We start from the raw sequence: 17,151 nt of genomic DNA, 5'->3' as shown, positions 1-17,151 counted from the left end.
CAATTAGTTTTATGAATATACAATCAGGAAACAATACTTCAATATAACAACAAGCATGTATGAACATTTCGTAGATTAAAAAATTTTTCATCACTAGCCTGAAAACACAGAGATGCTGATGCAACACTATTGAAAAAAAATTGATGATCTCTGAATAAATATATATGGGATGTGAATCTGTGATTAAATTAATATCAAAAATTTAAAGAAAAATTATATAATTTGATACAACTTGTAACAGAGGAAGGTGGGACTATCCTACTTGTCCTCATACCACTCCTGTCATCAACACTGTTTTTTTCTAATCTCATTTTGTTAATAGTGCATATACAATAGTTACTAAAGATATCCAATTTCTTATTCAAGCAGAAATACATAAAAACTTCCTTGTTCTCTGTGTGATTTTGCAATTACAGGTAATTGTGGTATAATTATAATATTTTATGTAAGAAACTATTCATGATTTACAGTACATGCAAACAATAAGAAAATGAAATTTTTGATGAGCTATATGTTGTTTCTTTCCAGATTTGTATAACTCATTTGAAAGCCCTCATTCTCCTCTTTTCAATAACTATTTTACTTTTTCCAGGAACTTCACATGTCAAAAGTTATTCATATTCAATATTTTATGTTCTAGAATGTTCCAATATTAAAATGTAATTATTTCCAAAATCCAATACCATAGTTCTGTAGCCCTCATTTTTCTATTTCCAAAAAATCCTACTAATTTTCACCAAAATAAATGATTAGTTTCTCAATTATTCCAATTAGAACATTTGGACACTTTTCAGTGAACTCTGGGAATCCCCTTTCACTGTGAACTGCTGTCCTATAAATCAGTAGGGGAGAGGAGAGCTATAGAAATGGGAAAGGACTATGCAGGTATGTTGGCAGGATATAAGGTGTGTGTAGTGCAGCAGAGGGAGGAGGGAAGGGGATAGGAAGGTGAAGGACACGGCCTAGCGAAAGTTGAGGAATGAAGGATATGTTGTAGGGAGTGTTCCCACCTGTGCTGTTCAGTAAAGCTGGTGTCAGTAGGAAAAACCCAGACAGTGCAGGCTGTGAAGCAGTCATTAAAGTGAAGCACATCATATTGGGCAGTATGTTTAGCAACTGGGTGCTCCAGTCTCTTAGTCTCAGTTTGACAGTGGCCATTCATGTTGACAGAGAGCTTATTGGTTGTCATGTCCATGTAGACAGCGCAACAGTGATTGCAGCTCAGTTTGTAGACCACATGGCTGCTTTCACAGATGGCCTGGCCTTTGATGGGGTATGAGATACCTAAGACAGGACTAGAATAGGTGGTAGTGGGTGACGTATGGGAGAGGTCTTGCATCTAGGTTTGGCAGAGATACGGGCCATGAGACAAGGGATTGGGAGCAGAGGTGGAGTAGGAATGGACAAGGATATTGCGTGTGTTCAGTGGACAACAGAGTAATATCATGGGAGGGGCGTGGAGGTAATTCCTCATTTCGAGGCACGGTGAGAGGTAACCAAATTCTGGCTGAGAACGTGATTCAGCTACTCCACTCCTGGATGGTACTGAGTCATGAGAGGAGTGCTCCTTTGTGGTTGGACAATGGGTATTTTGGAGGTGGTAGGGGACTGGAGAGTCAAGGCATGGGTGATCTGTTTGTAGACAAGGTTGGGAGTGTAATTTCAGTCTCTGAAAGCCACTGTGAGGTGCTTGGCATATTTGGAGAGGGACTGCTCTCGATTACAGATGCGACATCCCTTGAAATGAGGAATGTCCTTACCACCCCTCCCATATGGTATCCCACTGCTCACCGAACATACATACTACCCTTGTCCATACCGATTACACCCCTGCTCCCAACCCCTTGCCTCACGGCTCACATTTAGTCCTGTCACAGGCATTTCCTACCCCATCAAAGGCTGGACAAACTGCAAAAGCAGCTGCGTGATCTACAACTAACCTGCAACCACTGTGCCACTTTCTACGTGGGTGTGACAACTGAAAAACTACCTGTCCTCACGAATGGTCATTGACAGACCGTGGCTAAGAGACAGCTGCACCACCAGTTGCTGAACACGCTGCTCAACATGATGTGCTCCACTTTAATGAATGCTTCACAGCATGGATCACCTGAATTGCGCATGTGAGAACACTTCCTACAACATGTCCTTCATTCCCATAACTCCATTGGCCTCAACCTTCACCAGTCCTGTCCTCCACCTACCTATCCCTTTCCCTGCTCACACTCCGGCGTTACAAGTGCCTTTTATTCAACTAATGCACCTACATAGTATTTCCCCATTCCTTATTTATAGCCTCTCCCTTACACACTCTCCCCCCTCCCCTCCTGAGCACAGCCTCAAACACTGCACCTATCAGGCCTGTCCTGTCCCCACCACATCCCTGGCAGAACTATCCTGTCCCCACACCCTACCGTCCTATCCTTCCTTCTCCCCACCACATGCCTCCTCCCTAACCCCACCACCCAGCCCAGCAGATTGCTGCTCATGCCAAACGCAGTTTCAGTCAGGCCCCAGCACCCTTAAACATTATGTCTATGTTCTATATTTCAGACAATTTTCCAGTGTCTCCATGTCTTTTCCACATGTAAAACCTTCTTTCATGATTCTTAAACCAGATGTTAGCAATAAGTAAATTGTGCTCTGAGAAAAAGTTTATCAAGTGGCATCTGTGTTTTCCATTATTTTTCCTTCTGTTCCTTTTCCTACCATCAAATTCCAGTCCCCCATCACAGACTTTCATTGTCCTTAACAATTTTAGTTAAGTACAACAATAATAATGTCTACTTCACACATACAATGATAATCACAGCACCACCCCTGTAAATAGCACTCTCATAACTGTCTTTTAAGCCAAGCACATTATTTTCTTATTTTATGCCTGTGCCATTGAAAATCTGTCCAGCATCTAGTACAGTAGCTCCCTAGCAGCCACTCAACATCCAAAACATGCAATTTTTTCTCATATAGTACACATAAACTAATCTCCATACACTGTATATCATACACGTGTGATTACCCATGCTTCTAAACTTTCCACATCCTGCTAATTACGTAATTCAAAATGCTGTTTTCGTGCATGAGAGGCTTGCAGTATACATAACAACTTTCCTTACCAGACATCAGAGAGTTATAAAAGACATAATGAATGAATTGTCAATATCCAGTACTCCAAATCAAATGGCATGTTAAGAAAGTCAAGGATAATTGATAGATTAAGGAGACACCATGGCCAACGTGTCTTGTAACCTTCAAAGCATGACTTCAAGGCCTGATTGTGTTTATATGCATGTTGTGCAATCTGTACATGAGGCCTGTTCTGCAATGCTTAAACTGACAATGGAATGGCCACCCTAATGAACCAGGTCATAGTATGAAACATTGTGCGCACTGTGAGGGCTGCATGACATTAACAAATGTGGCAAACAAGCACCTGCCTTTTGTATACAGTACTCAGGAGGGCATCTGATTAATTCAAGAGTGTGCTCAGAGAATATCCAACAGTGGCAAATTAACCAGTGCATGGCGATAAAAGGCATAACATACTGGAGACAGCCCACAAATAGACTTTGTAACATGTACAGATGTAGTCACAGGAAACTTGGTGCATTCCCAGATATTTATACACTCTCATCCAAGTACAGCGTGTCACCTCAGGTGTTCAGACACCACCAAGCAACTATATGAAAGGAACAATTCTTCTGCAAATGAACCACTTCAAAAGACACACATGTTTCACCAATATCAGCTACATATACCAGTGAAAGGCATCACATTTTCAATAATACAAGACACAGTAACAACGCAAATAGGGCTCAGATGGTGACAATGGCAGTGCAACAGAGAACTGGAAAAGAAAGACAGCATTTACTACCACATAATATGTTCACAAGCTAATGTATCCCAAACACAGTTCAACCAATGGGAAGCAATACATACCACAGCTGCCCCAACCCACAGGCTTCAAAAGGGCCACATTGTTCAAAATGGCTTTATTGAAGCAATTTATAATATAGTAATAAATGTGCTAAGATAGATAATGGGTAGCCTACATGCAGGATCGAACAACAGTAATGTAGAAAAATTCATTGGAGAGTTGCTACCAAGTCTGGGTCTCAACAATGGCGGGATACGTTAAGAATATAACAAATTGGAATGCTCAATCCACCCATTAAAAGTAACAAAATGGCCTCCTATATTTTTTATGTTCCAACCATATATCAGAATATGCGATATGTAAAACTCTTTTGCTGCTGGATGAACCATTTTTCTTTCTTGAATTTAATGTCATTTGAGCCAACAGAGACAATGGACATGGGAGGAGTGGATCTTTCATAAGAAAAGGAATCTTATATAAAATTCAAGGAGATGAAAGACAAAAGATACCACTTCAAGCCACTACAGCTACATTACACGTGAACTGGAATGAAATAAATGTAGCCTCAGTTTACACATCACAAAGGGAGACCATAGCAACAACTGAGCATCTGCATTCAGTATTTGGTAGTGCATCTGAAGATAATACTAAGTCATTTTAATGCTCATCACCCTGCTTGGAACTCAGACCAAGAAAACACCATTGGCAAAATGATAGAAGAGATAAATGATGAAGATAAATTAATTGCCCTAAATAACAGTTCGCCAACAAGGAGAACTGCACCGAGCAAGATACACATTTGGAGTTACCGAGTCTATCATTAGATTTTGCCTGGGAGATAGTCGCAGAACCTCTTGGGTCTGATCATGCGCTCATCATTTTCAGATGTGACACAAAGGTGATGTGTGGTGTCACATGGCCAGGCAACAAGTGGAAAATTCAGAAAACAGAGTGGAAGAAGTACACTACTGTGCTCTCGGAAAAGATACAGACATTTTCAGAATATGGAGAAACAAGAACAAGCTATACAAATTTTATGGCTTGTTTTGAGAAAGCTCCAATACTATTGTTGTGACAGTGCCACGGCATTTAAGAGTGCCGCCACGTCAGTACGCGCAAACGGCGATAGAGGCGCTCCGCAACTTGGCTGAGCGCGGGAGTGCCACTTAGCGACGAACGGCGCCGGCCGCATGTCATGGCACGGCAGTCGAATGACTGATACGGAATTGGTAGCATGTAACCAGCTATTGTTTCTACGTTTGTATATCCACGCAATTTATTAGTGATTAAAGGTCATAACACTTTTGGCGTTGAGGTCGGTTATTTTTGTTCCTGCGTTGTGGATTTGTGTGTTCGTGTCGGGGCAGACATGGAACAGCTTATGCAAGCGCTCATTGAACAGCAAACACAGCTGACAGCTACTATTCAGGCGTTGTCAACGTCGTTTACTCATCGTCTGTCTTCCTCTTCTCCGCCTCCGTTCCCTCCTTATGACGAGGCCGCTGAAGACTGGGAGGATTATGAGAAGCGTTTGCGGCAACACTTCTTGGCTTTTGGCGTTGTCGACACTCCAAGGTGTAAGTCGTTATTTCTATCTTGGATTTCCCCACGGATCTATCAGCTGCTATCTCAGTTAGCCCCGCTGCGGGAACCTGCCTCTCTGTCCTTCCAAGAAATGTGTGACTTATTGTCTAACTATTACCAAAAAAACACCCACGTCGTTGCCGCCCACGTGGCGTTCTACCGGTGTCGTAAACAGCCCCATCAATCTTACCGGGCTTGGGCGGCGGAACTACACGGTCTGAGTAGGAAATGTCAGTTTGTCACGGATACTCATCATGAGTCTTACGCTGATTCAATGGTTAGGGATGCTATTCTACGGCTTGCTCCTGATAAAGAAGTTCGGCAACGTGCCTTACAACTGCCAAACCCGTCGTTGTCGGAAGTTCTAAGCATCGCTCAATCTTTTGAAGTGTCTCACGCTGCTGGTGCGCAAATAGACGCGTGGTGTGGTGTAGGCGCTATACAGAACACTTTCGACACGGACAATTTGCCTGTTTCCCAGGGGACCGACGATGTGGCGGCGGTTCACTCGCGTCAACAACGTCGCGTTGGGCTACCACGCTCGCAGCGAAAACAGCAACCACAGAAGCAGGTTCGTTCCGCACTTCCTTCTTGTTCATGTTGTTTCGTACAGCATGACAGGGCCGCGTGTCCGAAGCGTTGGGCCACGTGTAATTCATGTAGGAAAAAAGGCCAAATTGCCTCTGTGTGTCAGTCCCCTAAAGTTGCTGTCGACGAGGACGAGGCATCGGACATGGATGTTAACTGTGTGCTTTCTCAAACAAATAAGTTGTTTGTTACTGTTCGTGTTCTGGATAAAGACATTCGCATGCAAGTGGACACTGGCTCTGCAGTAACTCTCATTAATTCTCGCACGTATTTGGAATTGGGCTCCCCTCCCTTGTCTCCAGTTACGCGAAATCTGAGAACTTATAATAAACAGAAAATTCCTATCGTTGGCCAGTTTGATGCTTCCACTGCCTACAAGTCTGTTGTTCGGCCCCTCACGTTTTATGTGATGGATCATGCGGGCACTGAAAACCTGTTCGGTTATGATGCTTTCCAGTTGCTCGGTTTCTCCATTGATGATGATGTGCACCTCATATCTGAGGATATTCCGTATCAACAGCTGGATGGATTGTGTTCTGAATTCTCGTCCGTGTTCTCTGCTGGTCTGGGTCGTGCCAAGGATTTTGAAGCCCACATTACTCTTAAACCTACAGCTCGCCCTAAGTTTTTCCGGGCACGCCCTATTCCGGTGGCGTTGCGTGCACCTGTCAAGGCTGAGATAGACAGGTTAACAGCTTCAGGGATTCTCCTTCCTGTTACCTCCAGCGAATGGGCATCGCCAATCATGGTGGTTTCTAAACCAAACGGGAGTCTGCGATTGTGTGGTGATTTTAAAGCCACTGTCAATGCTCATTGACACTTACCCTCTTCCCCGTCCTGAGGAGTTATTTACCAAGCTCCCTGGGGGCCAGTTCTTTTCCAAACTTGACTTATTGGAGGCATACCATCAGTTGCCATTGGATGCGTCTTCCAAGGAATTTCTCGTCATCAACACTCCTTGTGGGTTGTATCAGTACCAGCGGTTACCGTTTGGCGTCGCTAGCGCGCCGGCCATTTTTCAGCGGTTTTTGGAACAGCTCACGGCTTCCGTTCCTGGCTGCATAAACTATCTGGATGACATTGTTGTCACGGGGGCCTCCACTGAGGAGCACCTTCGCAATTTGCGTTCACTGTTTCGGGTTGTGCATTCGGCTGGGTTGAAGTGCAATCTGGACAAGTCACAGTTCTTCCAACCCTCCATCGTGTATCTTGGTTTCCACTTGTCCCGTGAGGGTATACGCCCTCTACGTCAGCATGTTGTGGCCATTACTGCTCTACCCCGGCCATCTACGGTAAAAGAACTTCAGGCATTTCTAGGCAAGATTGCTTATTATCACAAATTCATTCCATCTGCGGCGGCGGTAGCTCATCCTCTGCATCAGCTGTTATGCAAAAACGTTCCTTTCTGTTGGTCCGATGAGTTTGAGCAGGCTTTTGTCCACCTGAAGGCTCATTTGCAGTCGGCGCCTTGTCTTGCCACATTCCGTCCGGGTCAGCACTTGGTTCTGGCGACTGACACGTCCCAGTATGGCCTAGGGGCTGTTCTCGCCCATCGGTATGAGGATGGGTCGGAACGACCCATCGCCTATGCTTCCAAGACCTTCAACGATGCGCAACGGCGTTATTCTCAAATCGAAAAGGTGGCGCTCACTATCATTTATGCTCTAAAAAAGTTCAGAGTTTTTTTGTATGGTTCTAAGTTTCACCTCATCACCGACCACAAGCCGCTGATCTCTCTGTTCAGCCCATCAGCGTCGCTTCTGGATAAGGCAGCTCACCGCCTGCAACGTTGGGCCTTATACTTGTCTCGTTTTCACTATGAGATTCACTATGGCCCCACGGCCCAGCACGCCAATGCTGACGCGTTGTCGCGTTTGTCGATGGGCCCCGACCTGGTTTTTGATCGAGATGAACTACTCTGTTTCCACATTGATGAGGCAGAACGTCGTGCAGTCGAGGGTTTTCTGCTTACAGGTTTGCAGGTCGCGTCTGCTACTGCGCGGGACCCGGTCCTGCGTCAAGTGATCGGTTTTATTCAACGGGGTCGGCCGGACAGGACCAAGGGCCGGGCATTGGATCCCCTTCGCAACTACCATGCCTTGCACCTTCGTCTGTCTGTTCGTGATGGTGTTGTTGTTCTGGCCACGGATGGCGCATTTCCACGGGTGGTGGTGCCAGCCTCTCTTCGGCAAAGATGTTCTCAAACTGTTGCATGAAGGCCATTGGGGGATTTCTCGGACTAAGTCCCTGGCCCGCAGGCACGTTTATTGGCCCGGTATTGATTCGGACATCGCCCACATGGTCGCTGCGTGTGGTCAGTGTGCTCAACAACTGGCTGCACCCCATACAATGCCCTCTCCGTGGCCTGACCCGGCGCAGCCATGGGAACGGATGCACGCTGACTTTGCTGGCCCCTTCCTTGGCACTTATTGGCTGCTGTTGATTGACGCCTTCTCGAAGTTTCCGTTTGTTGTTCGATGTCCGTCGCCCACCACTGCGGTGACGACGCTGGCATGGTCCAAAATCTTTGCACTAGGAGGTCTTCCATCCACGATCGTCACGGACAATGGCCCTCAGTTCTCTTCGCAGGCCTTCCGTGATTTTTGTACTGGACACGGGATTCATCATGTTACAGCACCGCCCTTCCATCCGCAATCGAATGGGGAGGTCGAGCGCCTTGTCCGCACTTTCAAAAGCCAGATGAAAAAATTCCTTAGTGATTTTTCCACAGATGACGCTCTGTTGCATTTTCTGAGTTCTTATCGTTTCACGCCTCTGGGTGATCGTATCCCGCTGAACTCTTGCATGACCGCCAACCGCGCACTCTACTGCACCTGCTTCACCCTGTCAGGCCTTGTACTGTGTCCCCTCGTGCGGGAAAATACTCGGTGGGCGCCGACGTGTGGGCATGAGGGTATGGATCTCGCCCTAAATGGATTCCAGGGGTGGTCGAGGCTCTTCGCGGCTGCCGGCTTTGTGAAATACGTACAGACGACGGCATGGTTGTTCGCCATTACGACCAGATGCGCCCACGAGTGGTGGCCACGCCGGTGCCACCGCCCCTTCCTTCACCTCCACCAGCCCGAGAAGCCAGTCTTGTCGCTGCTGCCGATCTCCCGCAACGGCAGCCAACGTCGCTACCGCTTCCAAGTCTGCCAGAACCGGCCCCAGTCGCGACGCCGCCTTCTGCAGGACACATCTCGCTGGAGCACACCCCAAGGTCCACGACACCTATGGATGCTGCTCCGGAGTTTTCACCCATCATCTCGTCCAGGAGGCACGTTCCACGCACGGGCTTCCGTCCTGGACATTTTCGACTGTACTCTCGTGTTTCTCCGCGGGATCTTCTCGGGGCCTCCCATGAGGCCATGGATGTCTCCGCGCTGTCTGTGTCTCCCAGGAAGTGAGTGTTTTTTTTCAAGGGGGGAAAAATGTTGTGACAGTGCCACGACATTTAAGAGTGCCGCCACGTCAGTACGCGCAAACGGCGATAGAGGCGCTCCGCAACTCGGCTGAGCGCGGGAGCGCCACCTAGCGCCGAACGGCACTGACCGCATGTCACGGCACGGCAGTCGAATGACCGATACGGAATTGGTAGCATGTAACCAGCTATTGTTTCTACGTTTGTATATCCACGCAATTTATTAGTGATTAAAGGTTATAACAACTATCTATCCCACAAAATAAACTCTTTGTTCTGAAAATTGAAACATTATTGGTATGTTGGGATGAGGAATGCAATAATGCATTACTGGAATAAAGGGAGCACTAAAACCATGCAGAAGACATGCTTTGGGAGAATATTACATAAATATTGATAGACTATAGGCAGGAGTGAAGTGAATTTTCACAAATAATAAATCTGTAAGGATAAACTTCTGTAGCAACCTTAACAAAGACATACACAACTCAACCATCCAGAAAAGGATTAAGCATATACATAGAACTTGGAATAACAATAGTACAACAGTGCTTACAAACAAATTAGCGGACAACTTCTTGAAATGTATAGCACCAGACTCAGTTGAACAGCACAATGATGAGGAAGGAGACTATTTCCTGAATGAATGCTTTGCTGTTGTGGAACTCAACATAGTCCTGTTGTCTGGGAGAAGAAACGCCCTAGGGATTGACAATATATATTACAACACGCTCTCTTCCTTAATGCAGAAAGAGAGGTACCATTTTTGTAGTTGTTTTAATAAAATTTTTGAAAAAATGAATTTTTATCCCTCAATGGAAGGCATTGTGAATAATGTCATAGGAGAACATGTAAACCATCTAATGAAATAACCTTCTGTAGGCTAATAATGCTCCTTGGCTGCGTACAGAAACATATACGTAGGTAGTGGTATGAGCACTACAACCTGTTCCCCCCCAAAATTTTGGTTTTCGGAGAAGACATGACATGAACAAAACACTAATAAAATTTAAAGTAATTATCATTTATTGTTACATCTTAATTGTGCATTTTTAATTAGAGTACATGTTTCAATCATCATCTTCAGATTTAAGTAGTCACATCAGCAACCTGTCTTTTCTACTCAGAACTATATATCAGAGTTCAGGAGTTGTGTCAACAATCCATCTTCTTTACTCAGAACCACATATCAGAGTACAACACTTTGATATGTTGTTCTGAGTAGACAAGATGGGTTGCTGACACAACTACTTAAATCTGAAAATGATACTGAGTGATCAAAACATGTAATCCAATAAAAATTTGCAACTGAGACGGAACAATAAATCAGAATTATCTCAAATATCAACACTATTGTTGATTCTTAGAACACAAATATGTAGTAACCAATATCCAGGTAAGCCTTAGTTGCAATGGATATTTTCCTATTGTTACTGTCACGAATTTTGTATATGATAATGTCACCTTCTTGATTCTGGCTGCCAAAATGCAAAGGCAGAATATTCCCAGTGGCTTTATGAGCAAAAATAGCTACCCTTGGGTTCAGTTATCTCACTCCCACTTTTCAATATATTTATGCAGGAAACAGTTGCCACAAAACATAACAGGTTTACAGTATGGTGCTGATCTGTGTGTTTACTGAGTGAGTGATACCCTTCCTGGAGGCCTGCAGAGATACACTATACAAGTATATGGCAAACAATGATTTTGAGATATCATGTAGCAAGTCTTCAGTTCTACTTTTCACCAAACACAGGGTTTCTCCTATGGAGATGATGAAGCTTGGGCCATATGAACCACCAGTCAAGACAGTAGCCATATATCTTGGACTTGGTATCAATCACAGACTCTTGGGGAAAATACATATTACAGAAGCTATCATAAACTATATAAAGTCCAACAATATATTGCACACTATCATGGACGTGAGTTGGGGAGTGGATGCAGACATTGGACTAAGATTGTATTTTATTTTGGTACATTCCTACACGGATTTTACTTGTCTTTGTTTTGAGTCAGCTCTGGACACATCTAAGACAATGCAGCATACGAAACACTTAGAGTATGCCTGGGGGCAATGCAATCCACACCAACTAACGCTCTTTTACTTGAAGCAAATGAGCCTCCCCCACATATACATCACAAATACATGAGTGTGAAATTTTTACTCAAACAGTCAGAGTTTGCACAAGACCTGATATTACAAGACATCTATACCCTAATGGAGTTGTGCTATACATCCAATTATTGGCTCAATGAAAGTCTCCCTCCTCTTGTTGCTGCATAAATAGATACTAGTCAGTTACTCAAATGAAGCGTATTGCAGTCAAGTCTTTGAAGGAAGCACTTGAGAATTCATGACTTCCAGAGACATATGGCCTCAGTACGCCAATATTGATTATTTTTGAGAGGTGGATATGGGGCCTGAAAATGGCATAACGAATTGCCAAAACTGGTAGCAAAAATAAAATAAAATAACATCTCAATTGCACAGTTGTCTGGCGAATTTCTTTGTTAAATATTTGATCATCCATTGTCTCAGGTCCACAAAGGATCAACAGGGACTATAAATATGATGGTATCGATCACAAATAGGTAACAGAAAGTTACCACGTGCTGGGTAAAAGCACACTGTAGCATACTTGCCAAAGAAACAGTAGACAAGTTAACCAAAGCAGCCATCTATGATGGAGTGATGGGGGACACAGAATGACGGGCTACAGGTCTCTTAAATGTCATTAAATTAAGAATCAAAGAAAAGTGGCAGGATCCCTTCCAATACAAAGGCACAGATTATGCCAGACTCAACAGGGTGCTGATTCCTAACTTCTGGCATGAGAATAACTGATACTCCGGAACACTCATGAACACTACAAGGTGCCTCACATTTAACCACAGCTGTTACGGGAAGAGTCTACGTCGCGTAATAGTATGGCCACACCCCCATTGCATCCTCATTGTGCGCATGTGAAGAAGAGGATATCAGTCACATCTCGTTTGGCTGTATGAAGAGATACAATGCTACAAGCCATCTTCTACAATGTCTGGCCACCATCAGTTACTGTTTGTGACATTATCACCCTACTGCTTTGCCTGAAAGACGTGAGAATATATTGCCTTTTATATGCCTTTTTGCTGGAAGAGCAACTCAAATTCTTACATGAGTGTATTGTAATTTTATGTTTATGGTAATGTTTTAAGCACTATGTGTATGATAATGGCTGCTCAGATGAAAAAAACTTTCCAAATGCAAACACATTCTACATCTATCTCTAAACATGCTATGCAACAATACAATGCATGGTGTAGGGTACCTTGTCTCTCTGCTAGTCAGTCCCTTTCCTGTTCCCCTCACAAATGGTGCAAGGGAAAAAGACTATCTATATGCGTCTGTACGAGCCAGCAATTTTACTGAAATTACCAGTAACAAATTTAACATTTAAATGTTTTTCTCTGTGACTAAGATGTCATAAATTCCTGCAGCAAATGTATTACTTTTTGGGAAATATGGGGTATTCACTTTCCTCTTTAGGTGAGCCATCATTGACTGTTTCTATGTGAGTCCTCATGCTGCAGAGACCATGAAGTCTCTTGCAAATAAATTGCATCTACAATAATGATGTGTCAAATTTGTCTTAGAAAATCTTCTTCTTAGCAACTTCCTTTGGTGAATCTTCTTGAGTTATCAGCCAGATCATAGTGTTATGCTACCGCAATGTTTCGACGAGTCTCATACTCATCATCTTCAGGTAAAGAGTGGGTTCCATATCAATTTCGTTCCACCTGCTGGACCGCAGAGTCCTCTGCTGAGGGCCCAATAGGTGATCCACTGGTTAGAATGGATGGGGGTCTAGACATCAAGTCCCAGTGCTGTGGCAAAGGCAGCACGCATAACAGACTGCTGGCACCAGCCCTCGGCACTGGCCCCTACGCCCTTCCACCCTGTTCCTTGGCCTCCCTATCACTGGCCATGACAGCTCTTCCGGAGGCAGGTGGTTGGCCCTGACTGTAGGGTCCTTGGCAGCAGAGTCTGCTGTCTAGCAGCTATAAAGGAATTAAATGGACACAAATATGACACTTCACCTGAATTACTGAGGAGTGTAAACTCACAATGAATATAAACTCCAGGAGGCTGCTGAGTTGCCTACTAAGAGAACTGACAATTGTGCTCACTGAAAACATACTCTGACAATGATTGGAATGCCACTCAGCTCTCCAAGTAGACAGTAACACCCTGTGGCATGCACTAAAGATGTGTCAAAATGCCCCCTCTGCATGGAGAGTGCAGACTTGTCTTCAGTGATGCAGACGCGACCAAAGGGCACATCAACGTTTTTGGAAAGCAATTCAGATCTGCAGAGGCATAGGACAGAGAACATGAAACCACAGCCTGGCAGCAGCTTTCTGCATTTCTTGCAGCAGATGATGATGACGAGGATGACTGGCCACATTTAACTAGTGAAGATGTGGCAAAAGTCATAAAATCACTGCCTAAAAAGAAGGCCTCAGGTAATGATCAGCTCAACAACTGACTATTAGGGAACGTCCCTCCCACCGCACACCCTTAGCTATAACCCACCTTGTGAACATCTACAATGATATCTCACAAACACAGTAATTTTCAAAGCAACAGAAACTTGTGGAAGGTGTTGCGATCATGAAACTCAACATCTGCTCATCTCACAATACTACAGACCAATAGTCTACTGGCAAACCTCAGCAAAGTCTACAAGTGCCTTCCACTTAAGCCCATCAGGCAACACATTAAAAGAGAACAAGTACTGCCAAAATTCCAGTTTGTATTTCAGCGGAAACACTCTGCTACACAACAAATACTGAGGGTGGTTGAAGAAGTTACAGATTGCTTCAACAGAAAAGCTGTTGGGAGACGGTGCTACTATACTAAAGCCAATGATTCAGTGTGGTGCACCGGTCTTTCATACAAGCTCTAGTCCCAAGGCTTCCCTGGAAAATAGTAAAGATTATACAGAGCTATACTTCAAGCAGGAGCTTTTCCACGAAAATAGGATCTTCAAGCTCCTCCAGAAGCCTTATACGGAGCAGGAGTTCCGCAAGGGTTAGTGTTAGGCCCTGTACTCGATAATACATACATCACTGATGCATCCACAGAACTCCACGTAAATAATGGATGACACTGCTTTTTTCGCTTGCTCAATGAACAGGAACTTGGTCACAAGGCATGTCCAAAATGTATTAAACAAAATGGAAAATGAAGCAAAAACTAGCACATTACAATAAGCTGAGATAAGATGCAAGTCACTATGTTTACCAGGTGCCTCAGAAAAAGACCTCCTGACAACAACTCGTACAACTACTTAGCCTCCACTGACAGTATCTTCCCTGGAGAGATATAGCAAGGTACTTAGAGGTAACTCTCAAAAAAGACTCACATACAAAAAATACATTAAGGAACCCAGCCAGGAAGCCTGATGAAGGTCGCTGTACCACTTTCTACATGTTGAAAGATTGCTATTGGCATTGATATGTGCCAGATCTTATCGCAGTCCAATACAGCTGATTTTGCAGTATGCTTGTCAAGTATGGGCTTGTACTGCCAAACTCAATGGCACAAAGGCTTCAAATGGTGCAGAACAGAGCATTTCATTGTACTCTACACCTGCCTTAACGATTTCTGACAGTGGACTTGCATATCATTGCCAGTGTCGAAACTGCGAGAACCAGATTTTGTAATCAGGCTCACATATTTCATGAAAATGCTTGAGAGTTAGAAAATAGCTTCATTAAAAACCTACAATGATATAAAGCTGCACAATGCAATTACAGAAAGCAAAACTGTTGTTAGATTAGTGCCATGAAACCATAACAAAAGTACAAAAACACATAACTCACCTAAAAGCCATGCTGTTCATAATCATCACCCTGTAAGTCTGAAGGAAATGTCATAAGACAAAGCATCTCACAGAAGAGACAGTTAAATCTACTGGACAACGATGAACATGACACTTTATCTCAAGACAACACTTTGACTCATCTCAACATGGTACCTTGACTCAGCTGATAACTTGAGAACATTTTATCAACAAAATTCACCAAGAAACTCAGCATTTCTATATTGCTCACTGAAAGTTTCTATCTGTCCAGTAACACACAAATTCATGAGCAATTCATGAGCAAGGCAAAACAGTTTTACATTCCAGATAGCATTTTATATTTTACACTGAAATACTTTTTTCCTCACAATAAAATACACACTCCATGCACCTGTAAACTTTGAGAATGTTCTAACAATCTACAAGTTTACACTCGTTGGTGTTTCTGGCTTTTTTTGAATATTCCTAGTAAAGTTAGTTTCTTCATTAATGACTAACCAAAAATTTGCTTTTGGAAAGCATTTGATCATATTCTTGACTAATTATTTATATTTTGTTCAAAATATTCAACTTTATCAAATATTTACAATGCTGTAAGTGGGCAAAGTGACCTTGAAGTGTCTACCTCCATGATAATCAGTATAGGAACAAAAAACTCTATGAAACCGATCATCATTCAGTTTCATGACAACACATGTGGAGAATCAATTAAAATAAGCCAAGAGTACTCTAAACATTGTTTAGACAGAAGTACTCCAAACAAGACTGCAAGGTGTGGAAAAGACGTGCCGCAGCTCATTAACCATGTTTGAAACTTTTTAAAAAGAAGGGACAGCTTCATTACAGTTTTGAACAAAGCTGAAGCCTCACTGACATACAAAAGCTTAATGAAGTTAAAATGAGTAAAAAGATAGTAACTCAAAAAGTTTTATATTAATGTGAAGTACCACAGTCATTTATACAGTTGTTCATTTCTCATACGGCACCAAGCTGGACTATAACAAAGAAAAGGCCAAAAAAGAATTTTCTTCCAAAGGTCAACCCTTTTTGAAACTAAAATTTGTCTGATGCAGCAAATATTAAGCCACAAATCTGCAAAAAGCATCATTTGTAACACCAAATCCTTCAATATCGGCACCTAACCCAGAATTTCCTCTCCTAAAACAAAAAAAAAAAAATACAACAAAATCTAGGCAGCATTCTTCTGCTCCAGTTCCTGGATGCACCTCCTCCTCCTCCTCCTCCTCCTCCTCTTCCTTCTTCTTCTTCCCCCTTCCCTCCCAGAAACAAAGGTCCTGTTTCCAAACAACCCAAAATGTAGCCACCTTGATACCCAGGCCTTGCATTTTCATGAGATTAACCTGGCAGCAAAACCCAAAATGAGTTGAACACACACTTATAAACTTCCCACACCACACAGGGTTGCCTTACAATACCCTTCCAATTTTCACAAGTTGCTTTTCAAACTCTCTGACATACGAAAACCATCAGTCCACCCCAAAGGTTCATACCCTGCAACTGTTCCTGCTGTAAAATCTGCACCCAACTTACACTAGCCCCAATACTGAAAAAATTTACATCAAACACTCTATACACACAACTGTTATTTAGATTACTGACAAGTGCTTATTGCCCAGCTTTATAAGTATAAACAAGCACCACCAAAAAGGCAGAATATGAGAAATAATACAAATGAACTGTCCACTTGGTGATGTCTAGTAGCCCCAAGAGGAGCACATTTTTGTAGTATTACTCCAGAGATTTGAGTGATTACTTATGTTGTACATGACTTTTTAGTCATCTCACCCAGCACCAGGTACCATAAATTT

General features: G+C 43.3%; 1 protein-coding gene across 6 annotated transcripts in view; it reads right to left on the bottom strand.

The window, feature by feature from the left end:
- Positions 1 to 17,151, bottom strand: part of LOC126485121 (CAP-Gly domain-containing linker protein 1) — a 552,921-nt gene that overhangs the window by 10,802 nt on the left and 524,968 nt on the right. The gene's annotated exons all lie outside the window — the stretch shown is intronic.

The sequence above is a fragment of the Schistocerca serialis genome, chromosome 1 (genome assembly GCF_023864345.2).
Source record: "Schistocerca serialis cubense isolate TAMUIC-IGC-003099 chromosome 1, iqSchSeri2.2, whole genome shotgun sequence".
Classification (NCBI taxonomy): Eukaryota; Metazoa; Arthropoda; class Insecta; order Orthoptera; family Acrididae; genus Schistocerca; species Schistocerca serialis.
The sequence above is the reverse complement of the archived record's forward strand: the minus strand, read 5'-3'. Positions and strand labels throughout refer to the sequence as shown.